This window comes from Chiloscyllium punctatum, unplaced genomic scaffold (genome assembly GCF_047496795.1).
Source record: "Chiloscyllium punctatum isolate Juve2018m unplaced genomic scaffold, sChiPun1.3 scaffold_85, whole genome shotgun sequence".
Lineage (NCBI taxonomy): Eukaryota > Metazoa > Chordata > Chondrichthyes > Orectolobiformes > Hemiscylliidae > Chiloscyllium > Chiloscyllium punctatum.
This window is the reverse complement of record NW_027309819.1, coordinates 1,018,296-1,027,920: the sequence shown is the minus strand read 5'-3', so window position 1 is coordinate 1,027,920 and position 9,625 is coordinate 1,018,296. Positions and strand designations below refer to the sequence as shown.

The 9,625-nt window shown below is 42.2% G+C and overlaps 1 non-coding gene across 1 annotated transcript; it reads right to left on the bottom strand.

Moving 5' to 3' along the window:
* Nucleotides 1–1,649: 1,649 nt before the first annotated feature.
* On the bottom strand, nucleotides 1,650–1,731 carry trnas-acu (transfer RNA serine (anticodon ACU)). The gene has a single exon. It is a non-coding gene; the product is annotated as a tRNA-Ser (tRNA).
* Nucleotides 1,732–9,625: the final 7,894 nt, after the last annotated feature.

Genomic DNA, 9,625 nt, shown 5'->3' with positions numbered 1-9,625 from the left:
TTCACCAAGGAGGAAGAAACCGACAACAAACTCACATTCCTGAACGTCACAGTAGAAAGAAAGGACAACGGAGAACTACAAACCTAAGTATACAGAAAACCGACAAACACTGACCAAATACTTAACTACACCAGCAACCATCCCAACACACACAAACGAAGCTGTGTCAGAACACTATTCCAACGAGCCACCACACACTGCAGCACAGACGAACTTCGGAAAACAGAGGAGAACCACCTATACAACGTATTCGAGAAGAATAGATTCTCAAAAAATACAGTTCGCAGATTCCTCAAGAACAAACCACGACAAGCAGACCAAACACAGCCAGAAACCTTAACTACCTTACCATACATCGAAGAAGTTTCAGAAATGACAGCCAGACTATTCAGACCCCTCGGAATCCTAGTAGTACACAAATCCACCAACACTCTCAAACAAAAACTAACAAACTTAAAAGACACAGTTCAACCCATGGACAAAACCAACGTCATCTACAAGGTTCCATGCAAGGATTGCCACCAACACTACGTAAGACAAACAGGAAGAAAGTTAGCCACCAGGATATACGAACACCAGCTCGCCACAAAAAGACACGACCTTCTTTCCTTCGTAGCCCTACACACTGATTAAAAATACCACTATTTCGACTGGGACAACACATCTATCCTGGAACAGGCTAAGCAAAGACATGCCCGAGAATTCCTAGAGACCTGGCACTTCAACCACAATGCCATAAACAAACACTTAGATCTAGATGCCATCTATCAACCCATCAGAAAACGAACAGGAAATGACATCACCACAAACCCCAGGAACCCCATCGAGAAGAAAAATATAAATAGAAAGCAGGAGACAACGGCTTTGCTTCAATTGGAGGTCGCCACTGATGATGATGTTACCTAGCCAAGTAATGAAACGTCTGGATATCAAAGTTACAGCTCAGCGAAGCAACCCTCCACCCTACATTTTAAATCATTTTTCATGTTTATGTTCCATGAATCTGCGGTTAATGATCCACAGTTTAGTTTCAATCCCTATAGGTAACATGCTGATTTCTCCAGTTGTTCATAGTTCAATGTGATGCATCCAGTGTGTGCATAACGAGAGGGAGCTTGCTTCCCACATCTTGTGTTTATCTGTGCCTTATGTCCAGCATTCATCAACGGCGAGAGCAAGGGGCGAGGGCGAGACCAATGTGTAAGTCTCTCCGTGCCCATGCACGGCACCCACAGCGGCAATTCTCCACTGTGCATTTACAGCCAGTTCTCAGTGCCCCTACACCCACGCCCTGCCCCTTTTGAAATATCTCCATTATTTTGTGCTGTTTCGCTGTGCTCTTCTCACCAGGATGAATTACTTCCACTCAACTTCCTCCAGATTTCATCTGACAAAACATTCATTAAGATTCCCTTTGCATAAACATGCATTTCGCAGCTCTCATACGAAAAAACGTTAACAGCAGCTTGACTTGAAAAAGAAAATCGCGCTCCTTTTCATTATCCCAAAGCAAACTAGATTTCAATGCAGTTTAGTCAAACGGCGCAAACTATCCCTTGAGATTTTGTAATAGCGACAATGCATATAAACTGACCGTTGGAGTTCCAGTTTCAATGCGACAGCTGAAAAACCGCACTGTTGAAAGCCGTTGATGACAGTGGGACTCGAATCCACGCGTGCAGAGCACAATGGATTAGTAATCCATCGCCTTAACCTCTCGGCCACCACATCACAGATACTCAAAAAGCTCTGACCTTATGTATAATTGAATTTCGTAAATTATGCAGAGCAGCAGATATTTCTCCCTGGTGTTGGTGAAATGACAAATAATACAGTCCGGTTCCAAGACTATGGTCTGACCCCTGGGTTGTGGGGCAAGTGCACTCCCACTGTCACACTGTGCACACAGTGATCTGAACAAAAATGAGGAAATGACTATGTAACAAGGTCTGTTGAATTCTGTGAAATTTGAAGTCAACGGAATGAAGAACCCGAGACAGCAGGAGGTGTTCTTTCAATAAAGAGTTGGATAGAGCTCTTAAGGATAGTGGAATCAAGGGTTATGGGGATAAGGCAGGAACAGGATACTGACTGAGGATGTTCAGGGCATGACCATAATGAATGGTGGTGCTGGCTCGAAGGGCAGAATGGCCCACTCCTGCACCGACTGTCTATTGTCTATTAAATTGCCTGTGAGGAATTGTTTTCCAGACTGGAGGAGAGTGCATAGTGCTCAATGTCATTATTCCGAAGACCTAACTTCCACTCAGATGTTTTTGACACGCACTTGTGTACAGAACAGACAATTTCAAAATCCAAAATAAGGCTAAACTGACAATTGATCTCAACAATGCAAAAACCTTGATGCGTATCATTTTCCTGGGCGTGCGACACCAAGTCACTGTATGATCACAGCAACACAGTGAGCAAGTGTCAGAAGGAAAATGAGTGCAGTGCCAGAGCGCATGCGGGGAGCAGCACGTGACACACGGGGAAGTGCATTTCCCACAACAGGAACACTTCCCAAACAGCGGAATGCGGTGGAAGAATTCAGAGGGAGTTTGCACTATGAAATTCGATGCCAGAGACACAATGGAGATCTGTCATTGAGTCTGTTCAAGATGAAGATTTTAAGATTTCTACAGATGCAAAACAAAATAAAAAGCTCATGAGTTAATGAAGGCAAAAGATGAAATTGTACATTTCATCAATCTATCCATCTTTACAATGAGTACCTCACCACTTTCCTCACTCGGGGACAGAACCACTGTTGAAGATGATAATATAATCCCCGTTACTTGCCATGGAATCAGAGAAACTCGGTTTCCCAAACGTTAAGGTAAAACCAGGAATGTGGAGGTAAGCATTAATGTGTTGCTCCTGTGCTGAAGGTGACCAGTGCACGGTATCTCTGTTCCAGTATAGTGGGCTGTGCTGTGCCGAAGTTTTAATTTTGAGCCTCACATGGAGCAGCTTCAATTTGTCGTCGTGTTGAGGGGTACGGACAGAAGGTGATATTGAGCAAAGCCAAGTTTATGGGAAAATACCCGTGTTTGTGGATTGAGAAACAACCTTTTCTGGATAATGACTCCTTGATCAACAAACATACTGCAAGTATCTAAAACGTGAAGAGACTATGTGGAGAGAGAGCCGAAGGTGATTTTTCACCAGTTGGATAACGTTTCTCATGTGCACTATTTTAAATTCTGGGAAAATAGAAGTTGAACTGATTTCATGTTACACAGTTTTTTACAAACTCACAAAGGTTGCTGCAATAATAAAAAAAAAGAAATCACATAGGACCGTTTGAATATTGTATTGAACTGAATTTTGGTGTGAGCATATTTTATCTTAACTGGCGTGCTGCAGAGAAGTACAGAGGGTTAACAATACAAAAGGACCCAGTCTTCTTGGTGGATTTCTTGGGTGGAGTTAAGAATGTACGAAATGTACATAACATCATGTGAATGTGGTCAAATCTTTAAAGTAGGTGTTGCATCTCCAAGTGACGATTCAATTCCTAGTCATTAGGATATCACTTCTGTCTGCAGTTATTTTAGGACATCAGCGCCATTTACCGAGTTTCACCTTGAATAATACGCCACACCTTACCAATCCATGAACTTGTTATACTCAGTCTTATTCAGTTGTACGTGTTCATGAAATATCTTTGTGTCTGAAGTCAACAAATTCGAAATTGTTACGCAACCATACTGACTTTCACTCAATGGTAAATTCTCTCCTTGTACGTTTTTTCGTGTATCTTTTAAACCACTCTGAAGTCAGCTTCTACGTTTTACTTCTGTAAAGTCGTTCACGATTTAAATAACTCTATTGCGTGGAAGAAACTCTCATCCAAACTTTTCTTAATCATTCCCTAATGGTTTTCAAGCTCAAACGATAGTTATTGATTCACTCGAAAGAGGGACTTTCCCCGATTTACTCATTCAAACCTCGCGTTATGTGAAAATCTCATTTGTTTACATCATATTTGCGTGTTTTTGCTCCAGCATTTCCAAATCTCGTGAATAAACTCCGTCATTCTTTCTATCATCCCGATGAAACCGGTTGTATCTTTTCTGATATTCTTATGTCTTAGTAAACAACGTCACTTGGCTTTCTTATATCTTGCTATCCAGGAAACAGCGTCTGTGCCCTTTCTCACTTCTTTACATGCTTTTGGTGGAGAATGAGGACAAGGATTACACACAATGTTCCCACTGAGGGTGAACTACAAATTTTACTTTTACACTATGAACTCTTTGCTTTTTAAATACGACGTCTCTATTTAAAAACTCCAATAAGGTTAATTACTATCTATCCAGTTCATGAACATCGTCTCCATGGAGACGAAAATTATCCATCACTTCCTTTATTCTTCCACGGGATGTCTGAAAGGTTTGTAAGGCCAACATCTCCATATCCCCGTGTCCTGAGTCAGTCTCAGCTATTTCTAAAGGTGACTGAAGTTCAAATACTTCATAGTGTGTCTCCCGTCATTCCAGTACAGACTGGTTCTGGACAGTAAATGCCATCACCAAAGGCCACCGTATATTAACCACTCTGAACCCCTCAAATAGATTCCAGGCTGTAACTCACACTGGGATATCTGTTATTCTGTATATAAACAGCTCTGAACCCCTCAATTAGATTCCAGGCTGTAACTAACCCCGGGCTATCTGTTATTCTGTATATAAACCACTCTGAAACCCTCAATTAGATTCCAGGCTGTAACTCACCCTGGGCTATCTGTTATTCTGTATATAAACCACTCTGAACCCCTCAATTAGATTCCAGGCAGTTACTCACTGTGGGCTCTCTGTTATTCTGTATATAAACCACTCTGAACCCCTCAATTAGATTCCAGGCAGTTACTCACTGTGGGCTATCAGTTATTCTGTATATAAACCACTCTGAACCCCTCAATTAGATTCCAGGCTGTCACTCACTCCGGCCTAACTGTTATTCTGTATATAAACCACTCTCAACCCCTCAATTAGATTCCAGGCTGTAACTCACTCCGGGCTATCTGTTATACTGTATATAAACCACTCTGAACCCCTCAATTAGATTCCAGGCAGTTACTCACTGTGGGCTCTCTGTTATTCTGTGACATAAACCAGAGGATTTGAGCCAAGGGGAGAGGCTGAATAAGCTGGGGCTGTTTTCCCTGGAGCATCAGAGGCTGAGGCGTGACTTTATCGAGGTTTATAAAATCAAGACGGGCATGGATAGAAGAAATAGACAAAGTCTTTTCCTCGCTGTAGGGGAGTCCAGAACTAGAGGGCAGAGGTTTAGTGTGAGAGGGGAAAGATATGGAAGAGACCTAAGGGGCAACTTGTTCACTCAGAGGGTGGTCCATGAATGCAATGAACTGTCAGAGGAAGTGGTGGAGGGAGTACAATTGCAACATTTAAAATTCAGCTCGATGGATATGTGAATGGGAAAGTTTTGGAGGGAGATGGGCCAAGTGCTTGAAAAAGAGACTAGAGTAGGTTAGGATATCTGGTCGGCATAGACGGGTTGGACCAAAGGGTCTGTTTCCATGCTGTACATCTCTAGGACTGTATGACTCCGCGATTTTGTGACTCACTACTTGTTATCTGTTATTCTGTATGTAACCCACCCTGAACACCTCGATTTGATTCCAATCTGTAACTCACTCCAGGCTATCTGTTATTCTGTATTTTAACCCCCTGAACCCCTCGATTAGATTCCAGGCTGTAACTCACTCTGGGCTATCTGATATTTTGTATATGACCCACCCTGAACACCTCGATTTGAATCCAGGCTGTAACTCACTCCAGAGTATCTGTTATTCTGTATGCAACCCACCCTGAACCCCTCGATTGGATTCCTGTCTGTATCTCATTCTGTGGCATCTGCTATTCTGTATATAAATCACTCTGAACTCCTCGATTAGGTTCCGGGCATTAGCTCACTCAGGGATATCTTTTAATCTGTATATAAACATGCCTGAACCCCTCAATTATATTCCATGCCTTAACTCACTCCAGAGTATCTGTGTTTTGTATATTAACCACTCTGAACCCCTCGATTACATTCCAGGCTTTAACTCACACCGGGATATCTGTTATCCTGTATATAAACCACCCTGAAACCCTCAATTAGAATCCAGGCTGTAACACATGCTGGTCTATCTGTTATTCTGTATATAAAACACTCTGAACCCCTCAATTAGATTCCAGGCTGTAACTCACGCTGGTCTATCTGTTATTCTGTATTTAAATCACTCTGAACTCCTCAAGTAGGTTCCAGGCATTTGCTCACACATGGCTATCTGTTAATCTGTATATAAACAAGCCTGAACCCCTCAATTCGATTCCAGACTGTAACTCACTCTGGGCTATCTGTTAATCTGTATATTAACCACCCTGAACCCATTGATTTGATTCCACTTCCTGTCATGTTAAACTCATGTTCCCAACACAATCTAATCTCAATAATGATCAATGTATCACTGGTCCTCCAATCTGCTGGCACTACCATCATGTTAACTTACTGATGTTTACGTACATGATCAGCTGTAGCATCTGAACAATACTGCTTCAGAATTTCTCATCATTTTACACAGAAACATTCAGCTTTTTCTATTCTTACTGCAAATCACCTTCCAGAATATTCTCTTGCACCTGCCAATGTTTTCAATATAATTCACAAAACACTGACAGCAAAATAGATGACATGATAGGATGTAGCAAACTGTTACACTCAGTACCTTCATGTTACAATGTAATAATATCCAGTCAGAAACATGCCCTGGGTCAGGGATAAAACCTCCCTGGGTCTGGAAGTGGGGACTGGGCAGAGAACGGGGTTTTGGTCTGTCACTGAGTTAGTTTGGAAATCTGTGCTGCACATGGACATTTCTCCACATTATATTCAGTTTCTATGTGTGGGTGTGTGTGTGTGATGGAGAGAGTTTAAACTGAGTTTAACTCTGCGTCTCTGCTTAGGGATTCCCTGTCTTTCAGATATTTGACTGTAACATCATAGAAACTGTGGGTATCTGCCTGTTTCTGTCCCATCTTTCAGAACACATAGAAACCTCCACATAAAGCACTTGAATCCTGTCTGGCTCAGCTCATTGTTGAGTTGGTCCATGGTGGGTAATTTCTCCTCTGCTTTCTCTCCTCTCGTATCCCGTTGCTCTGTCGATTAATTGCCCAATACCCTCAATTTGAATGCAATTTGCAACTCACTCCAGTCTATCTGTTATTCTGTATGCAACCCACCCTGAACACCTCGATTCGATTCCAAGTTGTAACTCACTCCGGGATATCTGTTATTCTGTATATAACCCACTCTGAACACCTCAATTTGATTCTAGGCTGTAACTCACTCCGGGCTGTCTGTTATTCTGTATATAAACCACCCTAAACCCCGCGATTAAATTCCAAGCTGTAACTCACTCCAGGCTATCTGTTATTCTGTTTATAAACTACCCTGAACCCCGCGATTAGATTCCAGGCTGCATCTCACTCTGGGCTATCTGTTATTCTGTATATAAATCACCCTGAACCCCGCGATTCGATTCCAGGCTGCAACTCACTCCGAGCCATCTGTTATTCTGAATATGAAATATATATTCTGAATATATATTCTGTATATAAACAAGCCTTAACTCCTCAATTAGATTCCATGCCTTAACTCACACCAGGGTATTTGTTTTCTGTATATAAACCACCCCGAACCCCTCGATTACATTCCAGGCTTTAACTGACCTCGGGATTACTGTTATTCTGTCACATAAACCAGCCTGAACCCCTTGATTAGATTCCAGGCTGTAACTCATCCCGGGCTATCTGTTATTCTGTATATAAACCACTCTGAAACCCTCAATTAGATTCCAGGCTGTAACTCACCCTGGGCTATCTGTTATTCTGTATATAAACCACTCTGAACCCCTCAATTAGATTCCAGGCAGTTACTCACTGTGGGCTCTCTGTTATTCTGTATATAAACCACTCTGAACCCCTCAATTAGATTCCAGGCAGTTACTCACTGTGGGCTATCAGTTATTCTGTATATAAACCACTCTGAACCCCTCAATTAGATTCCAGGCTGTCACTCACTCCGGCCTAACTGTTATTCTGTATATAAACCACTCTCAACCCCTCAATTAGATTCCAGGCTGTAACTCACTCCGGGCTATCTGTTATACTGTATATAAACCACTCTGAACCCCTCAATTAGATTCCAGGCAGTTACTCACTGTGGGCTCTCTGTTATTCTGTGACATAAACCAGAGGATTTGAGCCAAGGGGAGAGGCTGAATAAGCTGGGGCTGTTTTCCCTGGAGCATCAGAGGCTGAGGCGTGACTTTATCGAGGTTTATAAAATCAAGACGGGCATGGATAGAAGAAATAGACAAAGTCTTTTCCTCGCTGTAGGGGAGTCCAGAACTAGAGGGCAGAGGTTTAGTGTGAGAGGGGAAAGATATGGAAGAGACCTAAGGGGCAACTTGTTCACTCAGAGGGTGGTCCATGAATGCAATGAACTGTCAGAGGAAGTGGTGGAGGGAGTACAATTGCAACATTTAAAATTCAGCTCGATGGATATGTGAATGGGAAAGTTTTGGAGGGAGATGGGCCAAGTGCTTGAAAAAGAGACTAGAGTAGGTTAGGATATCTGGTCGGCATAGACGGGTTGGACCAAAGGGTCTGTTTCCATGCTGTACATCTCTAGGACTGTATGACTCCGCGATTTTGTGACTCACTACTTGTTATCTGTTATTCTGTATGTAACCCACCCTGAACACCTCGATTTGATTCCAATCTGTAACTCACTCCAGGCTATCTGTTATTCTGTATTTTAACCCCCTGAACCCCTCGATTAGATTCCAGGCTGTAACTCACTCTGGGCTATCTGATATTTTGTATATGACCCACCCTGAACACCTCGATTTGAATCCAGGCTGTAACTCACTCCAGAGTATCTGTTATTCTGTATGCAACCCACCCTGAACCCCTCGATTGGATTCCTGTCTGTATCTCATTCTGTGGCATCTGCTATTCTGTATATAAATCACTCTGAACTCCTCGATTAGGTTCCGGGCATTAGCTCACTCAGGGATATCTTTTAATCTGTATATAAACATGCCTGAACCCCTCAATTATATTCCATGCCTTAACTCACTCCAGAGTATCTGTGTTTTGTATATTAACCACTCTGAACCCCTCGATTACATTCCAGGCTTTAACTCACACCGGGATATCTGTTATCCTGTATATAAACCACCCTGAAACCCTCAATTAGAATCCAGGCTGTAACACATGCTGGTCTATCTGTTATTCTGTATATAAAACACTCTGAACCCCTCAATTAGATTCCAGGCTGTAACTCACGCTGGTCTATCTGTTATTCTGTATTTAAATCACTCTGAACTCCTCAAGTAGGTTCCAGGCATTTGCTCACACATGGCTATCTGTTAATCTGTATATAAACAAGCCTGAACCCCTCAATTCGATTCCAGACTGTAACTCACTCTGGGCTATCTGTTAATCTGTATATTAACCACCCTGAACCCATTGATTTGATTCCACTTCCTGTCATGTTAAACTCATGTTCCCAACACAATCTAATCTCAATAATGATCAATGTA